At 44.2% G+C, this 20,454-nt stretch overlaps 1 pseudogene; it reads right to left on the bottom strand.

Moving 5' to 3' along the window:
* Positions 1-10,887: 10,887 nt before the first annotated feature.
* LOC117711849 (pre-mRNA-splicing factor CWC22 homolog pseudogene) lies at positions 10,888-12,768 on the bottom strand (annotated as a pseudogene).
* Positions 12,769-20,454: the final 7,686 nt, after the last annotated feature.

Here is a 20,454-nt window from a genome sequence, read left to right as displayed (position 1 = left end):
CAAGCTACAAATTTAAAAGAGAGCTCAGACAGGCAGTCAAGGAGGACAGCAGCCATGTCTCTTTGAGTAAATCCCTCCTCCAAAGTCAAGTTGCCGCTCTAAACACACCCCAGGATAGGCGGGACATCTGTCACTTTTCCCTGTCCAGCCTGATTTGTTTTACAGCGGGAGGCCCTCTTCCAGGATGAATGCCTCTAATGATTCGGGTGGACTCAAGGCTGAGATGAAATCATATGGGGCCTTGATGAGCTTTTTGGCCAGGGAGTCCTTTCCATGGGAGCCCACCAAGCAACAGAGCCAGCGGAGTATTCTGTTCAGGTGTGTCTCTGAGCTCCACACCTGGGATATGGAAAGTATCTGACCTCCTCACGGTGGGCAAGGGTTTTGTGTATTCCCACAGGATCAGCCTCTGGCTGTCTGGATACAGGCAAAACGTATGACACCTCCCCACCCACCTAGAAGGTGGTCCATCTATTGTTGGTGGGAAAGGGAAGGAGGAGACCCAGGAGACACTTGTGACAGGGAACGAGATCACTTGGCAGGACATTCATGACCTCGTAGCAACTGCACAATGCATGTGTCCTCAAGCTGCTCTCTCTGCTATTTTAATGGCAATCTTTGTTATTTTGTGGCCTCATCTCACCATCGCTCAACCCTCTAATTCTCTCCCTAACAACCAGCACTGGCATTTTTCTGCTAAGGAAACGTGTGATGGCAAGAAATAGGAGATTGGGTCTGCAGACCACCCTGACCAAGGATGTCAAATCTCTGTTTCTATTCCTGTCTATCTTAACTTCACCTGTGAGCATCAACCCCTCTCTGCTTCTTCTATTGATAAAAGCATCAAAAAGGAGAAGTGGCCTGCCTGGAGGATCGGCTCTCACAGAAACAGCCAATTTCAAAACCTAAGTACCCATCTTACTATTGTTGTAGATGATTCTGTAGATGGAGACCAGGCATCGTGGGAAACTGTGCCCCACCAGTTAAGCTGCACACATCCCTGAGCTGATGTTCACATCTCTCCACAGGTGGTGCTGGCCTCCCAGTTCACACTTAACCCACAAAAATATTCTTGAGCAGGAAATACAGGATGGGGTGGAAATGCTTGATCCACCCCATCCTGGCTACATCGTGCTCACCTGCTGCCCTCACATCCCACCACAGTGCCTCTTGATGTTTCTTCTGCGCTTCCTTTTTGAGTCCCCTCTTAGCTGAGGTACCTGCTAATGCAACCTTGCATGGTTCTTCCTCAGCCCTGGGTCTCTCCTTTAATCAACCCTTACAGGGGTCCCACTCTTGGAAGGCCCCCTACCTCTGAGTTCCTGTTATAATTATTCCCCAGGTACAAATGACCACCCTTGCTGGAATTACAACATAATAGAAAGATTCTGGACCTCCTGACCATAAGATGGGGTTGGTAGGAGGACTTCTGTCATCCTGGGGGAAGAATGTTGTTTCTATGTAAATGAATCAGTATGGGTTGAACAAAATATTAGACCCTTTGCGACCACTGATTGGAGGTCTCGATGTGCCTTCACTGATCTGGCTCCCTGGTACTCCAACCCCTTCATTGCCTGGTTCTTGCCCTTAATGGGCCTGAGCACAGCCATCGGAGCCCTCCTCCTTCTAGCCCCATTCCTTATTCAGTTTCTTTCAAAACAACAAACAAATAAACAAAAAACCCACATTACTAATACTAGCCAAAGTCACTGCCATCCAAGTCCTGGTACAATATCAAACTATTCCCATAGACTGTGCTGACACATGATGATAAGGCCACATTATAAAAAACAAAAGGGAAGATGTGGGTTCCCAAGCCAGATAAGGGATGGCAGAGCATTGGTCATACCCGGGGCAACACTCTGAGAGCAAGGCAAGAGGGGGACCGCCTCCTGCCTAAATCAGGCTTGGGTCTACTCAACTCCATAGAGACAAATGCCATGAAGATAAAGCCAGCATTTTGCTTTCACATATGTGCACCTTGAGTATGCCTGGTGCCAGCGGGGATCAGAAAAAGGCATCCAATCCCCTCGAACTTGTAAGTTGGTATAATAAAATCATCGAACAAGACCATCCAACACACAGAAAAAGTTTATTGGAAGCAAACTGCAGGGCTGTGGGTTCCTTGTGCCCATCAGCCATTGCACCTTTGGAGGAGCTGGGGAGCAGGACCTCGAGCTACAGTGAGTACAGCAGGCATGAACCCCACAGGAGACTGTCGGAGGACAGCTCACTTATTGAAATAGATGGGCTGGATTATATATCTTGAGTCATTGTGGTGGGGAGGGAAAAGGACAAGGCAGGAGGTGCTGCATCGGGGCCAGGGCCTTCCAAACTTATCAGAAAGATTGCCTTTGCAGAATTTGTATCTATACTAGGCAGAGTCCTGATCCTGATGTTCTGTGATACAGCTGTGGTTTATCAAAGCTCATACAATGAAACCCTCCCTTGATGGAGCCATCTGTAACTGCAAGGAACCCGAAGTCAGCCATTGACATCTGCATCCCCAGAAGGCCTCCAGTCAGACTGAGACTAAGATCAAACTCAATCAAAAACATTTGGTGTGTGTCAGTCATCTTGATTTGTTTCTGGGAATAGCAGGATGTTGTAGTTGACAGAATGACACATGACACCATTAACGTTGAGCAGGTTCCCTGGCCTGTATCTACAGCACAGTAGCACCAACCATTTGGCTTTTTGACCTCCCATGGTGGCATTTGGGAAAACACCAGAGTTTGAAACTGTTTTGGCACGGCAGCTACCACGCACCTGTGGCTATTCAATAGTTGAAATGTCGCTGGCACAAGTTCGATTTGTGCTGCTTTTTTTAGAATCAGAAATAGAATTAAAGATTTTAATGTTACAGTGATTGTCCTTGGGTTGAAAGAAATACAGTTTGAAATTAGGCAAGTATGACTCGCACCCTATTTCTGTTAGACAGCACTGGTGTGAGATATAAAGCAAAATAAATCGCCATGGAAATAAAGAACTAGTGGCCCACAGTGCAATAAAACCATGTTGCTGTTCTACCGTGAAGACCCTCAAGGAAGAGTAAATCAGCACAGAAGATGAGGGACTAGCAGGGAAGCAGCCGTCTTTTCCAAGGGAAGACTCTGAGAGGCAAAGGAGCCAGTGCTACTCGGCACAAAATATCTCATGCAGCCTGTAGTTCAGATGTTAAATAAAAGACTTTCATATGTATTTGTTCAACATCCTTGTGTTCTGCACCCACACTCTGCATAAACATGTCTGTGCTCAGTAGGGAAACCTACAGATTTAATGCATGACATCACATGAAAGCACAGGCTTCCCTGTAAAGTCAGGTGAAGATTTGTTCTCATTTCTCCATTTACTCTTCACTGTGTGTGTGTGTGTGTGTGTGTGTGTGTGTATAGTAATGTGCTCTGTAGTCTTTCCTGCATTTTATGAAAGGAGAGTAATTGGGGGAGGTGGCACATAAATTCGCCAGGACTTGTAGAAAATATTTTAAGGGGGGGGGGAGGAGCTGATGTTAAGCAAAATGTTTTACAAAATTCTCTAACCCTCATTCTTATGTAACCACTCCAAAAAGCAGTGCTGTGAAGATTCCCTTCTATTGTGCTCTTGCTACTAATGAGATTTTGTTCAGCAACATAGTGGGGACTAAACCCCAGGGCCTCAGGTATGCTACAGAGGTGATTCCCTGAGTTAAATCCCCAGCCTCTGTCTTTTTCTTAACAGTGCTGGATTCCACCTTGGTTTTCACATTTCTCTTATTGAACAGGGTTTTTTTCTTTCCTTTTTTCCATACCTAGTGCTATTTTAAAAATATTATTTTTATTGTATGTGCATTGGTGTTTTGCCTGCATGAGTCTGTCAGATCTTGGAGTTATTGACAGTTGTGAGCTGCCAAGTGGATGCTGGTATTTGAACCTGGGTCCTCCAGAAGACCAGTCAGTGCTCTTAGCTGCTGAGACATCTCTCTACCCACTTAGTGGTATTTTGGGGTTTGTTTATTTTAATTTTCAAGGCAGGGTTTCAATGTGTAACAGGGTCCTAGGTATCCTGGACTCAGTTTGTAAACCAGACTAGTTTTGAATTCATAGAGATCTGCCTGCCTCTACCTTCTGAGTGCTGGAATTAAAGGTGTGAACCATACCTGGCCCTCTAAACTGGGGTTCTCAACTGGGGGACTACTTGGTAACATCTAGAGACACTTGATTATCACAAGTGGGTGTAGGGTGTGGCTAGTAGCACCTAGTGAGTAGTGACAGGTCTTACAAGGTTTCCCACAGGGTCCCTGTCACAAAGGACTGCTGATCCTAAGTATCATTAGTGCAGAAGTTGGAACTTTCAGTCTTAGGAAATGGCATGCCACCGGGCACAGCCATAGCCACTGCAATGGCGAAAGCCATGAAGCCAGCACAGCTGTGGCACGGTTCGAGCACAGCTGAGCCAAACACTGTGATCCCTGTCATTCTGTCTAACTTTTGGGGTTTGATCTCTATGCTGCATGCTTGTGGACTTTCTGTATTATGACTCATTTTATACTCCACCTTCCCAAGAAGATTATGTCTGAGTCTTTTTAGGAAAGTCCTAAACTTATTTCTGCTTTTAGAGAAATGACCTCATCTGGACATTGGAAGTCTTTCTTATGCCCTGGAGACAGTGATAAGCTCAGATAAGCAAAAGCTAGGAATTTCTAAATGAGGGCAAGACTCCAGGAATATTCTTGGGGTACCTGCCCCTAAGCAATCTCAAACAGTATCCTTGCTGCAGAGTAAACAGACACAATTAACAAACTCTGACAGGCCAGAATACTTAGTAACAGATTCTAAGTCTATTTTACAATACACTCAGAGCTCTCTGGAAATGTAGTTTAAAGAGAGGGAGTCATACAGGCCATACCTGGAGGAAGAGAACTCAGTGAATTGATGAAAATAAGATAGATTGATTAAAATAGCCTTTTCTCACTTTACAGTATAGATGATGATAAGATAAAAGAAGCTACAGATTAGTATTTGCCATTCATAAAAAGACTGGGTCAGACATTCTCTGTCTGGAGTGTTTTAAAACTGCAAATACTGCCTGCGTTTAGCAGGCTGCCATATAATAAATGTGTTTGCTTTGACAGAGACCTTCTTTAGATTCTGAATTAGAGTTACAGGGCTGATAATAAAAATAAATTTGTTCCAATTGTGACTAAACTTGTGTCCTCAGACAAGAAATGAAAAAATCAAAAACACATCCAGAAATAAAATGATATAGTCTGTACTTCTTGGATTAGTCTGTCTGTTTGTGAAATCTGAAGCAAGCTGATTGCTGGTCATTAAAAGCTGCAAGATTCCCCTGACCACCTGGCCTGACTCACTCTCCCTTCCTGGCTCTTTATCTCCTCTTGAGGAACAGAACCCAGTCAAGGAGCCCAGGCTGGCACCTGGTACCCACCTACCTGCCTAGGTTCAAATCTTACAGGCTATTCCTGGCATGCAGACAGGTTCCCTGTGAAGTATGAGCCCTAAGGGGGCCCTACGGCTAGGTGGACTGCTTTCACTTACAGATGACCTTTTTAGCCCAACACTTACTTAGAAACTAGTTAATCACAAGATATCCCCTGGTTCATTGCAAGGACTGTATTGACCAGTGTTTTCTGCTCACCCTTGAGATGAAAGGAGGGTCAGGCTTCACGTCCCCCTTTCAACTCCATAAGGAGATTACATTCTAATATGATTCAGAAGCAGCCTGGGAACCTGATGCTCTATCCTCCAACAGGGTCAGAGCCACCGGCTGTGCTGAAGATGATGCTGTCCCTCAATGGTCTCACCTTCTCTGGGTGCTCAGGTTCATTCCTCTTTGGAGACCAACACTCCAGCCTCTTCTAGCCTCATTGGTTTCCCAGACAATTACCTTCTGGATTCTTCTCCAACGCATGGCAAATGGTTTACTGATTAAACCAACACTGAAGCCCTTCATTTTATTTTTAAATAAAAAAAACAACATAAAGAGGCAGCTTTCTTGACACTCCTTCAGTGGAGACTGACTTTGTCACAAGGTATCTTTTCCTACTTCTACTTGTACCTAGAAGATGGAGAGGTGGGCTGGAGAACAGAATCACACTTGCCACTGCTTCAACCTGAAGATGTATTGTTGCAACAATCAACTTACTGACTCCTGAGAATAACCAGGAAGCAACAGGCCTGGGAACAGAGACAAAAGGAGTGAAGAGAAGTGCACAGTGAGGTGGCTCAGTGGGTCAGTACTTGCTGAGTTCAATCCCAGAAGCCATGGAAGGGTGGAAGGAGAACAATACCTCAAAGTTTTCCTCTGATCCACATATGTACACTGCAGCATGAGCTTGTCTGAACACACAGACACACAGACACACAGACACACAGACACACACACACACACACACACACACACACACACACACACACACACTGTTAGCATTTTGTCTAAGCTCTGCCCCACAGTTACCTGGCAACAGCCAGCTATGCCTGACTGCCTGACTCACTATAAAGGGGCTGCTTGCCCCTCCTCTCTGTTGCTCCTCTCTTGCTCTTGCTTTCCTGTTGCTGCTCTCTCCCCATGTCCCTGCCCACTCTCTCTCCACCTGCTCATACCAATATCTCTCTCTCTCTCTCTCTCTCTCTCTCTCTCTCTCTCTCTCTCTCTCTCTCTCTCTCTCTGCCTTTCTACCCTCTTAAGTCCCTTCTCCATGCCCTAAATAAACTATATTCTATACTATACTGTCATATGGCTGGTCCCTCAGGTGGAAGGGATGACTCAGCACGGGCTGCCAAGGCACCCCCTTCCCTCATACCTGACTACACCTACATAGAACACATCCCCCCTTTATCTTCTTATAAACATATCATATGATGTTGAGACTCAGATTTAGAAACTCTGAAGGTTGCACCCCCCCACACACATATCACATGGAGATCCAACCTTCACTAGTCCAAACTTCAGAGAACTGGTAAGCCCCCTCCCTTCATTGGTCAGAGTAAATATCTTCATGGTCCCAAGGAAGAATTCTTGAGCTTGGAGCTATCCCTGAGCTGCCCTTGAGGATGGGGACATTCAGTCTTTCCACTTACCCTCATTTTAGGACATTTTCCCTTGGCTGAGATTTTCCTCTCTCCTTTTGAGACAGTTTCTTTCTCACTGCTGAGAATTCTAGACTGGGTCAGGGTAAACTTGCTGGGTGTAGCTAAAGGACACTGGCCCAGAGCTTATCTCCCAGACCATCACTTGATGACCTGGTGGTCTGGCCTGTGCTAGACTTCTCTGATTATTAATCATGCCCTCAGGACGCTGGTAGGAGCAGTTAATAACCCCATTCTCTCACCCATGGGTCTGTCTTGCCACCTTGCCCCTACTTACTGAGATGTCTTGGTCTAACTCACAGTAAGCAGAAAACAGTACCTCTACATTCCAACCATTACAGTGTTACCATCAAGGGGTCATGAGACATTGGAAAACATATCTGCAGGATTCCTTAACAGTTGTTTTCACCATGATCATTTGGGTCATTCTTCTAAAATTTATGGTGGGCTCATGGATGCACATGGGATTCTGCACACACACACACACACACACTGAAGACTAGTGGGCATTTGTGGGAGTTTGGTTCTCTCTACCTTGTGGGCTCCAAAGAAGTAACTCAGGTTTCTAGACTTGGCTGAAAGAATCATTTCCTGCTGACACATCCTGTTCTCTGAATATTTCAACCAAGGTATTTCATAAATTTTTAAGTTCATTGTCTGTATTTATGACCTTTGGAAAACATATCCATACCTAAATCAATCTCTCTCTCTCTCTCTCTCTCTCTCTCTCTCTCTCTCTCTCTCTCCCAATATACACATTTCTAAATATAGATTATACCTGTGGTTTTCTAATATTGAACATATTTTTTCCATCCAAGGATGAAGATTTGCCTTAATAAAAAATAAACAAGAAAATAACGGAATTCAAGGACGGAGATGTGGGGAGGCTGGACATAAATGCCTCTATAGAGACACTTCTTTGGTTGTAGGCTACAACTCAGATGTAACTGAGTTCTTAATTTTTCTCCCCTGAAATCCCCTAGGGCTAAGATTGTATCTAGGGCATTGTGCATGTTAGAGAAGTACTCTACCTCTGAGTTATATTTCATGCCTATATCCCCATTCAACAAAACAATTACAGGGCAGGCTTCATGAAGACTCTCAGTTGTGGACTTGGCCATTCCAAAACTGGTTCTTGAGCATGGCTGAAAGAATGTTTTCAAGACTGGGAATGTTTAGCTGTCTGACAAAGAGAAGATACAAATCAGACAACACTAGGCACTAAGGACAGACAGTTTAGTCTTGGAAATGCTGATATTAAACTGTTGTCTACCTGAAAATGTGCTAGTAGAGGTAGCTAGGTTTGTCTGTCCATCTGGTAGCATTTACCAAAGCAACTACACAGGACTCTGAGAACCACCCTCCGCAATCCCCCCACCTCCAGCCCCAGGTGAGTAAAGCATAACTAGGATCAGGCTACTTACTGTGATTCAGATAGAAAATGCCAGTGTGTACATAGATGGTTCTTTCTGTGTCGGGGTCAGTTCATAATGACCAGGGTGCCTATGACAGAGTGTAACCAAAGATTCTACCATACCTTACTGGATGTTGGCCTTTTAAAAGTCCTGGGTTGCCAGCATAAGGGGCAGCTCCAAGTGTCCCTCATATGTTCCATACTTGGAGAAACATTTTGCTGGTGTTGCTTTCCATGCCCTGGGGCTGCTCTGAATTTTTCTCCCAGCACAGCTTAGATTAAGATACTTCTCTTGTTGTCAAAAAGAACTCATTACCACACCACGTACTCCAGGAAGATAATGTCAGTTTGGTACTTGATCAGATGTGCCTGATCTACATTGTCATCCTAGATGAGAGTTCAGAAAGGTCTGTTCCAACATTGAAAATAAGTGATGCTGGGTCATCATCCTGAACCCATAGAGAGCAATGGGGACACCAGATCCCTGCGTAGACATTCAGCTGCTTAGCATGGCCATCTCCTGCACATGTCTCTATACATCTCCATAGACTTCATGATTCAGGTGGAGATTACCCAATCCAATTAATACAGCACATGTGCTGGAAAGACAACAGCCGAGTCCAGCAGCTCAAGTGATGACTCGTAAGTTAAGAACATTTGCTGATGTCTCAGAGGAACAACATGGCACCTATCAAACACCTATATCAGAGAATTTTATTCCCTCTTCTGGCATCCGCAGGTGTGGAAAGCCATGGCAAGGCCTTACTCTTGTCAAACACTCACCCTTGGTTCTCCTATCTACTATTCTTCTGCTTACCTTCCATGATTCACTTGTCAGTTCTCAGAACTTCAAACAAGGCCTCATAGCAACCCACCTTAGTAACCCTTCCTCCTGATCGCTAGATTGAGACAACATCCTGCTAGATAGATGTTTTTTAGAACCCCTGGTAACGGCAAGGCTTTGTGAGAATAACTTAGTTAGACCCCACAGCTGCAGCTTCCTCTACCTGCAAAGCCCTCTTTCCTTTCCTGTTTCCATATCCTGTTTTCCTGTATATAACCCATGTGAACAATAAAAATTTTGCTTGCTTGATCAGACTTCTTGACTTGCTGTGCCTCCTTATCTTCTCATGCATCTCAGTCCTCTCCACAGGGGCTAGGGGCCCCACTTGATTGTCCAGCTGGCCTGGACACACAGGAATTGCATTCAGTGGAGGACCTGCCATGAGTAGGCAAAACCACACCCTCCCTGCTTTCTGCACAGCCAATGTGGTGGATGCTGCCAGGTTATCTGTGGGGTGTCTGAATCCCCTGTGGTGGCAGCAAGTCAATGGAAGTTCCCTAGCTGGGAGTTGAGGGGAAGGTTGGGGTGGGGGCAGGGTGGTTTGCAGGGAGCACATGTTGTGGGCTGGAAGACTGGGAGGAGGTGTGCTGTGCTTGGGAGGGAGGCAAAGGCACCTGCCCACAGGCATGGGTGATGTTCCCTACACAAGCTCAGCAGGTCCTCCCAAGACTACTGAACGGCCTAGAGGATATGGGAACTCAGGCCTCTAAAGAAAGCTTCAGAAGTTCTGACTCTGTCCAAGGGCCAGCTTGCTGGGCCTAACAAAACATGGGTGTGTTATGCACTGCGCCATGCTCATTTCGGTACCTAGGAACAGATACTACCAGGGCAGGAATTTTAAGACTCGAGTTAGTCACCTAGAAGCTAGAAGCTAGATAATGCATTTTAAAGGAATCAGTAGAACTGTGCTCCCCCCTTCCCACTTGGTTTGTCTCACTTTAGATGCTCCTGAGGGTTGCCCTCAGTACAGATGAACTCACAGTGGTTCAATCCCATGCATGTCCCCAAGCAAGTGCACCCAGCACACACACACACACACACACACACACACACACACACACACACACACACTCAAATACATGCATGTATGGCACAGGAGTGCCCATGTACACAAGAATAAAATATAATTAGAGAAATGATTTCTACACAGGAAAGTTTAGTAATGGTTATTTTTTTTTATTTGCTTATTTGGTGGGGTAGGTGTGTTCATTCAGACAGTCTTACTTTGTCCTCCATTCTGGCCTCTAACTTGCATCAGTCCTTCTGTCTCTGTTGAGATACAGTCTTGGAGCCACTATGCCCAACTTATCAGTGACATTTTCATACGTGAAAATAGTTCCACTCACTCTAACTCCTGATGACCCTCTAGGGAAAGTTTTGCTTCCTGTGCCCACACACAACCTTAGGTTCTGCTGGCCTGCAAGTTTCTATTCCAGAGCAGGGAATGCTCCTACCCGGAGTCACAACAAACATTCCACTGAACTGGAGGCTCAGACTTCCCCCTGCTCATGTTGTGCCTCTAATGCCCTTAAACCAACAGGCTAAGACAGGAATGTCAGGGCTGGCTTCTTTTGCTCAGCTCTGGTTTCCGGCCTACAAATGAATGACCTTGGGCGTATTTTTCAGATGTTCTCGAAGTTCATGCGTCAAACCCCCGAGGCCTATGGATGTGAAGAAGTTAATAGCGAACCGGGTGTTGCGTCGGTTGTCTCGGGGTAACAGTCCTTCAAAGAACGGCTGAAGAGTTTCATCCTTTAACCTTGCATTCAGTTTAGGAAGACCCATGTAGTCACACAGTTCCTGGAAGAAGATCTTGACAAAAATCCTACTAGACGATGTCGTGGTCTCTTCACTCAGCTTTATACATCCGAGAACACTCCATGGAAGCGAATCTGTGTACAAAAGGTGAGCAAACATCTTAGCAACATTTCTCAATTTGTTTGTCTCTAAGCGATGGATGGTGTCGTACTGTTCCTTGAATATACTTTCAAATGATTCCATGTATTCTTTTTTCAGCATACAAAACCGCCCAGCCAACAAGCCAAAGAATTTTGCATAGGTCCTTTGTTGGGCACAGCAGTCAAGTATCATGTTGCAGAGTTCCTTCCTTTGGCTCTCAGCAGACTCCATCTTCAGCAACTTGTGTGCACATTCTTCAAAGTCTAAACTTGACTGAATGGCAAGATAGATTGTGCGGCGGAATGAGACTAGGTTGATTTCTGTTTGGTCATGAACAGTTACTTTTTGTCCTCCTTCTTCTCCTTCTTCCTCTCCTTCCTCCTCCTCACTACTTCCGGTTTCTTGGTCTGTGCTTGAATCACTGTCTCCTTCATCCAGGATTTCTTTTTTAATAGCCTTGTACTTCTCTTCATTCTCCATAAAGTGAGGATCCATCTTGAAAACGTTAAGGACATCTTCTGGATTGTAGTCATCCTCCAGGGGGAGCATATGTGTAAACTGATCGTCCTCTTCCACTAAATCAAGTCCTTCCAGAATGACGGGGTGGTCCTTGAATCCATCCTTCCGCACAGCAAACATCACTTCAATCATGTACTGGACTCTTTTGTCAATCTCAGACTCGTGTAGAATGTTTCTGAGGCGGTCAAAGACGGCATTGATTCCCCTTGGAGACACTTGGGTTAATTTGAGACCACACTCCTTGAGGAAGCTGATAGCTACTTCAACACTGTCATCCGTTGGTCTCTCTAGGAGCAAAGTGAGCATCTCCAGGCACAGAACCTCATGTGCCACATTTTGGTTTATAAGATGGGCCACAAGTTTGGAAGCAGTCAGGCAAAGTTGCTTATCATTCCTTCGATATCCTTTCCGAAAATTCAGAATTAGTCTCTTGAGGACTAACTCGCCAATCTGTGGGAATTTTGAGTTGATGATTGCCACCAAAGCCGCATAAACCTGAGTGAAGATTGGAGAAGCACTCTGTGCTTGCAGAACAGATCTGGACAGCAGTCCTCTCCCCCTGACGATGTTCTCTTGAAGGAGCTCTTGGATAATAATACTGATGTTGGAGATGTTGACCTTGTTGATGAGACCATTGATTGACTTCTTCAGAGCCTCCCAGCTCATCCTCTGGTACGCTAAGCTGTTTTTATCTGTAATCTGCTCCTGCATCCTCCTGAGCTTTGTGGGAGGAATATATGCTCCCCCAGTGCGGGTGAGGAGCAGATCCAGCTCATCTCTCTTCTTCTTCGAGGCAGGTTCTTCCTGAGTAGAACTCGGGGTTACTCCTCGGTCTGGGTTCCTTCTTTCAGGAGACAGAGATTTCCGGGACCGTTTCCGACGATCTGCGTCTCTGTCTCGGTCTCTTTCTCTGTGTTTCTCTTGGTCCCCATTTTGTGATTCCAAGGTGTCACCATAAGAGTATTGTCTTCTAGAATGCTCAAGATCAGAGTGGTCTCTGTCATGACTGTAGGAACGTCTCATGTGTGCCATGTTCCTCCTTAAAAATCTTTCAAAAAGAAAAAGCAAGAACAGATCTCAGTATAATCTGCCAGACAGTTATGTCATGGACTTGCTGTGGAAAGACTACAGAAAAATACCTGTGCTTTCTACCATAAGCATGGGAGGCAGGTTCCCGTCAGTATGCCCAGCTGTGAAGAGTCATTTTATAGTTGTGGTGAGCAACTTTGCTTATCATTTCCCATGAGTCAATTCTTTCTATGTAAATGAGGACCTATCTGTAGTATCTGGTTACAGGTAATTTGGATTGGCTGTGTGATTCTGACGTTTTTTGTTGCTCCAGTTTTCTAGGTCTCTGAGTGTTTTGCCTGTTGTTTGGGTGGGTGGGTCTTGAGGTTGTTCGGTGTGGACAGAGTCCAGAAGACAGCTTTGTCTATCACGGCGGGTGTACTGGGAGTCAAATCCAGATCCTCTGGAAGAGCATCAAGTGATTTGAACTGCTTTGATATCTCTCCAGCCTCTTCCTCTATACTTTGATCTTTCTGTAGTCTCTCTGACATTACAAAAATTCTTCCATGGTTACATCATCTGTGGGAAGCCGACAGAAAGCAGCTATCATCCTTGCAGCCATCTTGAGCCATATACCCTGAAAACAGACTTGATTACATCAGCCTACAACAGCTGAGCACACTCTGATAACATCTTGCTTTAGATACCCAGGATCTTTCTTTGGGTGTGTGAGATTAAAGGGGTGTGATTTAAGCGTGTGACTTAGAGATCAGATTTAGAGACAAGGCCCAAGGGCATGACTTAAAGGCGTAACTTAGAGGCGTGGCTTAGAAGTGAGACATATAAAAGGCAGATTATTAGGCACTCGGAAGTACAAGTTGGAATGAAGACCCCCAAATTAGGGAGACCCTTACTCAAGCCTCGGGAAATCGCGGCCACCCAAGAACTCTCGCAAGACACCGTACTTGGATGCAAACAGCAGAGGTTTATTAGGGAAATAAGCCGGCGGTCAAACCACACGCTCTCTCGCAAGAGCAAGCAAGGTTTTGCCCTGAGTGATGGGTACAGGGTCTTTTAAAGAGCAAAACCACAAACCAGGGGAGTGGGGAGGGGGTGAGAGGTTGCCAAGGATACATAGCATGAGAATAGTGATACATTCCAAAGAAACCCACCCTAAAAGGTTAATGGCCATGGAAATTACCCAGTACAATCATTTTCTCAAAAATGTGGTTTCACCAAGTCACTGCCCTACCTTGTCATTTATCAACTATTTATTCTCACTAGCTCCAGCTGTAAAGCCACAGCTCTGTCATTGTGTTTTTACCACCTGAATGACTTTCACTCCTTACAGCCAGTTCCTGGAACTGGCCTGGCTTGACTGGCCTGGCTTGTTTCAGAGAAAAAGTTCCATGTCCCTAAAAGAACTTAAAAGGCGTCTATATATGTATATATCCTATAAAAATGATTTTTATAATTTTTCATTCTTCAGGAAGTAGGAATTAGGTTAGAGAGTACAACTTGGAGTAGGAATTAGGCATTGAGGAAGAAGACACTTGGACTAGGGAACTCAGAAGAAAAGATCATTATTGGGTGTTAGGCACTTGGAGAAGGAACTTGGAACTTGGAGGCACTAGGAACTAGGAACTAGGGACTAGGAACTCAAGACTTGGGACTTGGAGAGAAGAAGAGAGACTGAAGAATAAATGGGATTGAATCACACTCTGTCTGGTCTCCATTCCTCAAGTCCATCCTCACTCTCACTCTTGCTGAACCCCAACCTGTGGACTGGAGCAGCTTGGGGCAGTGCAGGCTCTAACAATTTAGCCCCCAAGGCTTTTGGCAGTGTGGGTTCCAACACTGACAGAAAGGTCGGAGACATTTTGGCTCCCAAACGTGGGGTAGTGCAGTTCTCAACATTTCTGGCCCCGAAGTGTGGGGCAGCTCAGGCCACAACAAACATCTATTTCTAAGGAATGAAACCAAACAACCAACCAAGCAAACTAACTACCCCAGGGAACATCCCTGTAACCCTGTCTGACTCCAGAAATAACTATGGCTGTACATCCAAACCATTTCTGTAGATTTCTCTAAAAGGCCAGAGGGAGGCAAGTGGAAGAAGTGGAGCTGTGTCACTGGTAAGCACACAGCTGGGATTCATTCTGTTTCTTTTTTTTTTTTTAATTTTTACTGATATTTGACAAACGCGCATCCTGCTCACAACCACATTTACTCATTAAAAATGCATAAAGGCGAAAAAAATAAATTAATGTAAAAAAAAGTAAAAAAAAAAAATATGCATGAAGGCAAAATTGCAGAAGTGGTGGCCAAACACCTGCTTTAGATTTCATTCCTTGAATTGGGACCTTTTATTTGTTTTCCCTTGTTTGTTTGCTTTGTTGATTTTTCAGTAGTTGCCCTTGAGCTGACATTGTAGACCAGGCTGACCTTGAATTCAGACACAAGCCTGCCTCTGCCTTCTGAGTGCTGGCTGCAAAACTCTGGTCTTGGGAGGGTATAAACAATCACAGTGAGAGCTGCTCTCCTTTTTTGTTCAATGCTATCAACAGATACTTCAAGCATGTCGGGAGTTACTCATTTGGAAGCTGTTCAGTAGCATCTGGTTCTATCTGTGCCTATGCCAGGCAGGGAGCACATAGCGGCCATGGAATACTTTCACCAACGATATATTCCGGGACAATGTATAAGGTAAGACAGGCTTTTGGGGGGTTTGTTGTTGTTGTTGTTGCATTTGGCATATCTACCTATATCAAACCCCGCCTGTGCATGGTACATTCAGAAATCAGAGAAAGGCAGCACATCTGCAAAAATTAGAGCTATACATGGTATTCAGCTGCTTGTTGGACTAAAACTAAGAGATTGTCTCTGATTAACAAGTTCTAGAGTTTTTGTTTTGGTTTCTGTTTTGGTTATTCTCACCAAAGGAAATTGATTTGGTATGGATTAGGATTGTGAGTTTCTTGTGCTCTTGATCCGTGGCCACTTCGTTACATTTAGCAAGCAAGTACAAGGTCAGACTCCCTAATATCTGTGTTTATGTCTTCAGTAAAATACCAACAGTGTAGTAAACAATCCTGGTCCCTGACTCACCTTGTTTCTGTAGGATCCACTGTTATAGTTTTCTCCAATCTTTCCATAGTCAGACTACTGAGACCTGCATAGAAGGCTGTTGAAATCGTTTTGAACTTCCTTTGGTCCTCTGAGGGGAGAAATTGTTTCCAATGTCCATGTGTCCCCTTATTAGAATCCAGTGTTTTAAAACATAATTAACAATTTTACCCTTAAATGATGCTTGGAAGAAAGCAAAAGTTCAGTGGACACCAGTCCTTTTGTCTCCTGATGAATTGCTCCAAGTTTTTCTCAATTTAAGAAAATATTGGCTGTAAGACTCTGTCTGTCTTTGTCTGTCTCCAGCTGTGGGGGCGGCAGAGGCAGGCAGGGCAGACTTCCTGGCTGTCTTGGACACACTTTGTAAACTAGGTTGGCCTCGAACCTGTAAGAGCCTGCCTCTGCCTTTCAAATGCTGGGATTAAAGCTGTACGCCACTATGACTGGCTAAGATTCACATCTTCTTTTTAAAATTAATGATTCTAGCTTTTGCTAGGCAGTGGTGGTGGCAGAGAGAGGTGGATCACTGTTCATCTGAGGCTAGCCTAGTCTACAGACCAAGTTACAGATAAACCAAGGCTAAACAAAGAGGAGCTCTTTCCAGAAATGAAACAATGACAAAATATTTTGGTTTTTAATATAGAGAGACTGATTTGTTTAGTCCTGTTGTCTGTAGAACTTGGATAAGGAAGGCCAGTTGGGTTTTATTAAGGACTTTTTGACTGATTGAATTTCAGCTCTGATTGAGTGTCTTCCTTAGGACAGGAAAGTAGAACCATAAACTTGCTCTAGGAAATTATTTTACTATCACGTGCTTGTGGATTGTTGTTAAAGGTCAGTTACATAGACTGAGATGGTGGTGAAATTTCTTTTTATGTATTTCTGGTTGTCTGGGAAGTCGCTGCATAAACTGGCTTAGTCTGGAACCACAGATATCTGAAACCAGGTCTACCTAGAAAGATTCATGGAGTTCCAGGACAATGAATGATATTTATGTTGATATCCTGTTTAATGTATTTTCACTGTCTAACTAAGTAAGTCTGTCTGGCATACAGAGTTCCAGGATGACTGATTATATTTATCTTTTATTATGCATTTTAATTAAAAATGGATAATAAAATGACCTGATTGACCTGATTTTATTAGTCTCTCTCTCTCTCTCTCTCTCTCTCTCTCTCTCTCTCTCTCTCTCTCTCTCTCTCTCTCTCTGTGTGTGTCTCTCTCTCTCACTCTGTATGTGTGTTGGGAAGGAGGTGGGGTGAGGGTAGGATTGTTGCCTGCCTGCCTGCCTATCTGCCTTTCTGTCTGTGAACCCTGTGCATGTCTGATGCATTCAAAAGCCAGATGAAGGGGTCAGACCTGTTGAAATTAGGGTTATGGATGACTGTCAGGCTTGCCCTGTGGGTAGTGGGACTTGAACCTATGTAAGAGAGAAACAGGACTGGCAGGAACAGAACTAGGGTGTTCACTAAGCTTCTGTTGTCCATTTTCCTGTTACAGAGTTGTGTCTGAGGAACCTCCTAGTGTACATGGAACAAAAACAACAATGGGGAAAGCAATACCTGTGTGAGCTAGTTTTTCCATCTTACTTAAAGATACTTGATCATCTCTAAGGTATGCAGATAAAAAAAAAGCATGTTTCCGGGATATACTTACAAATAAACAAGCAACCACCACCACCAACAGCAACAAAGTATGTTAGGATTGTCGATTTAACAGCCACTTCTATTATTCTGGTCCAAGACTCTCCAAGTCAATTTCTGTGGAAATTGTTTGATGTCCCCATTCCCCACACTGTCAGGAGTCATAATGGGACAAGCTAATAACTAACAGATGATCATCCTGAAATGGCCTGCCTTGGATTAATATATAATCTGTGACAGGTGTGCCCTTATTCATCAAGACTGTAAGGGATTCATTTTAGGAAAAATTCCTGCTACTAATATGTTTTCCTATTATTATTATTATTATTATTATTATTATTATTAAACATATGTAACAATCACTAAGCAATAGCACACCCCTTTGGAGCAGATCTCTGCAGATCCATGAAGATGCACTGTCTTGATGCTATATATTGATGCTATATAGTCAAATAGATGACTTCTTTAGTCTCAATGATGATCTTATAAGAATTCCTAAAACTTATCAGTGATTATTAAGCTCTTTTATAGTGGGACTGCTACTAGTCCCTTTCTGATAGTCAAAACTGCAATGAGAATCTCTGCCAGTCTCCTAAGTGTCCCAAGTGTTCTCAGACAGTAACCAGACTTTCTCCTACTCAGAGCACATTCCCAGAGGTTGTAAAACAGTTAATTAAAGTTCAAAATAAGGGAACTAACAATTTATTATAGGTGCTAGGACAGAAGATAAAATACTGCCTGGGTTTATCTATACAAAACTTCACTAATTTCGTAGTTATAGTTTTAAACCTTCAGTGAACCTGTGGAGCTGAGACAGGAGATGGATGTTTAGACAGATAATTACTCCTAATGGATATGCATGTAAACATTCTCTGTTGTAAACTTCTATTTCAATTTCTGATTTGGTTTTTGGTGTGAACTTGTGATGAACTTTGTAACATGTGATCATGTATAAGTACTGAAACAAAGACAAAGAAAAACTCGTCACTCCTTCCTCCCCCCCTCCCCCCACCTACCCACCTAGGAGAATTTTTTTCCCTTAGAAGAATTTTTCCACTATTAGAATTTTTTCCTTTCCCCACTTAGGACCTTTCTGCTTTCCCCTTAGATAGCTTTCATAGGAAACTTTTCACACCCAGTAATAAGCTCTATAATAACTTCTCTAAGTGTCTTTTCTTCCTGCGACCTCAGACAAGCAGGCATAAATTAGAGCCCAGCAGTTCCTGCTGAGATAGTACAAAGTCTATTTACTTAGTCCTTTGCTGTTTTTAGGAAGAGGTGCTAAGTGCCAGAAACTGGTTTCTGGCCTCAGAGAACCACAGAAGGCAGGTCAGCTACAGTAACACAGTAACTTAGATAAGTAAACTTTTATTATACAGCAACCCTGAATAATCTCGTAAGACAAGTCTTCCCCCTGCCTCCTCCCCCTCTTCCCCTTCTGTTGCCTCAAGAAGAATCAACAAGAAGAAAGAATTTTCCCCAACATCGGTGCTGACCCCCACCACCATACCACCCGAGCTTGTGTGTGTGTGTGTGTGTGTGTGTGTGTGTGTGTGTGTGTGTGTGTCTCCATGGTCAAACTAGGGACCACTCCAGATTTGTGTTTCAGAGATCCTTACTTATTTATTTCTTGTACCTAGGCTTGTGTAGACACTAGGTAGGCCACACTTCCTGAAAAACAAAACAAAACAAAACAAAATTGACTAACAAACCAACCAATCAAACAAGTTTGCCTGCCTGCCTGCCTGTACAGAGAAATGACATCTCAATTCAACCAACACTACTACCTCCTAAGTCAGCCTGTTTTTCTTTCTTTTCTCTTTTCTATTGTTTTCTTTTTTCTATTTTCTTTCTTTATTTCTTTTCTTTACTTAATTTTATTTATTTTTCATTTTATTCATACAGGGTTTCATCTCACATTGCCAAAACCACCACAATGTTTTCTCTGTATAGCCCTGGCTGTCTCACTTCTTCCTGCACATAGCTCAGGCTGTACCACATTCATAGATTTTGAAGCCAAGGCTATCCCAACTCTCCCTCCAAGTAGACCAGGATGACCCACATCTCTTTCTCTTTGAGTATCCCAGGCTATCCTGTGTCTCTCTCCATGTAGTTCAGGCTGTGCCACATTGTGCTCCACATAGCCTAAGCTATTCCGAATAAATCACTGTCCACATTGCCAAAGCTATCCCAGGGCTACATGGAGGCTCTTTGTGGTCTAGCCTGGACTACGTGGAGGGAGGGAGTGGTGGTACAGCATGGGTTCCACTGAGAGAAACGCCTTGGGAAAGACTGGGCTAAGCAATGGGAGACATGGGAGAACCTGGGCTACATGGAGGGCTACCCGGGATATCCTGGTCTAAAAAGTGGTTGCAGAGGGGGTCCAGCCTGGGCTATCAGAAGAGAAAAGTCAAGCAGCCTGGGCTACATAGAGAAGAACTGGAAGCTCAGGCTGACCTATGTCTTTCTCTTCTTATCCCACACTGTCCCTCTTCTCCCTCAGGTAGCCCAGGTTGTCTCAGTCTCACTCCACATATCACAGGCTGTCCTACATTTCTCTCCACTTAGCACAGGCTGTCCCAGGTATCCTTCCTTGTAGCGCAGGCTTGACCACTTCTTCCACCATGAGGCAAGGCTGTCCAGCTTCTCCCTCCTCTTAGCACAGGCTATCTTGAGTTTCTCTCCACATAGTTCAGGCTGTGCATATTTTCCCCCTGAGTACCCTGGGCTACCCCACATCTCCACTTTGCCCATACTATCCTGCTTTTTCTTAACGTAATCCAGGCAGTTCCACATTTTCCTCTCTGTAGCCATGCTGTCTCACTTCTTTTTCCTCTATGTAGAACAATCTATCCCACATCACTCCCACGTAGCCCAGGCTGTCCTGCAGCTCTCTCCATATAGCTCAGGCTG

This window comes from Arvicanthis niloticus, chromosome 6 (genome assembly GCF_011762505.2).
Source record: "Arvicanthis niloticus isolate mArvNil1 chromosome 6, mArvNil1.pat.X, whole genome shotgun sequence".
NCBI lineage: Eukaryota > Metazoa > Chordata > Mammalia > Rodentia > Muridae > Arvicanthis > Arvicanthis niloticus.
This window is presented reverse-complemented; position numbering and strand designations above follow the sequence as displayed.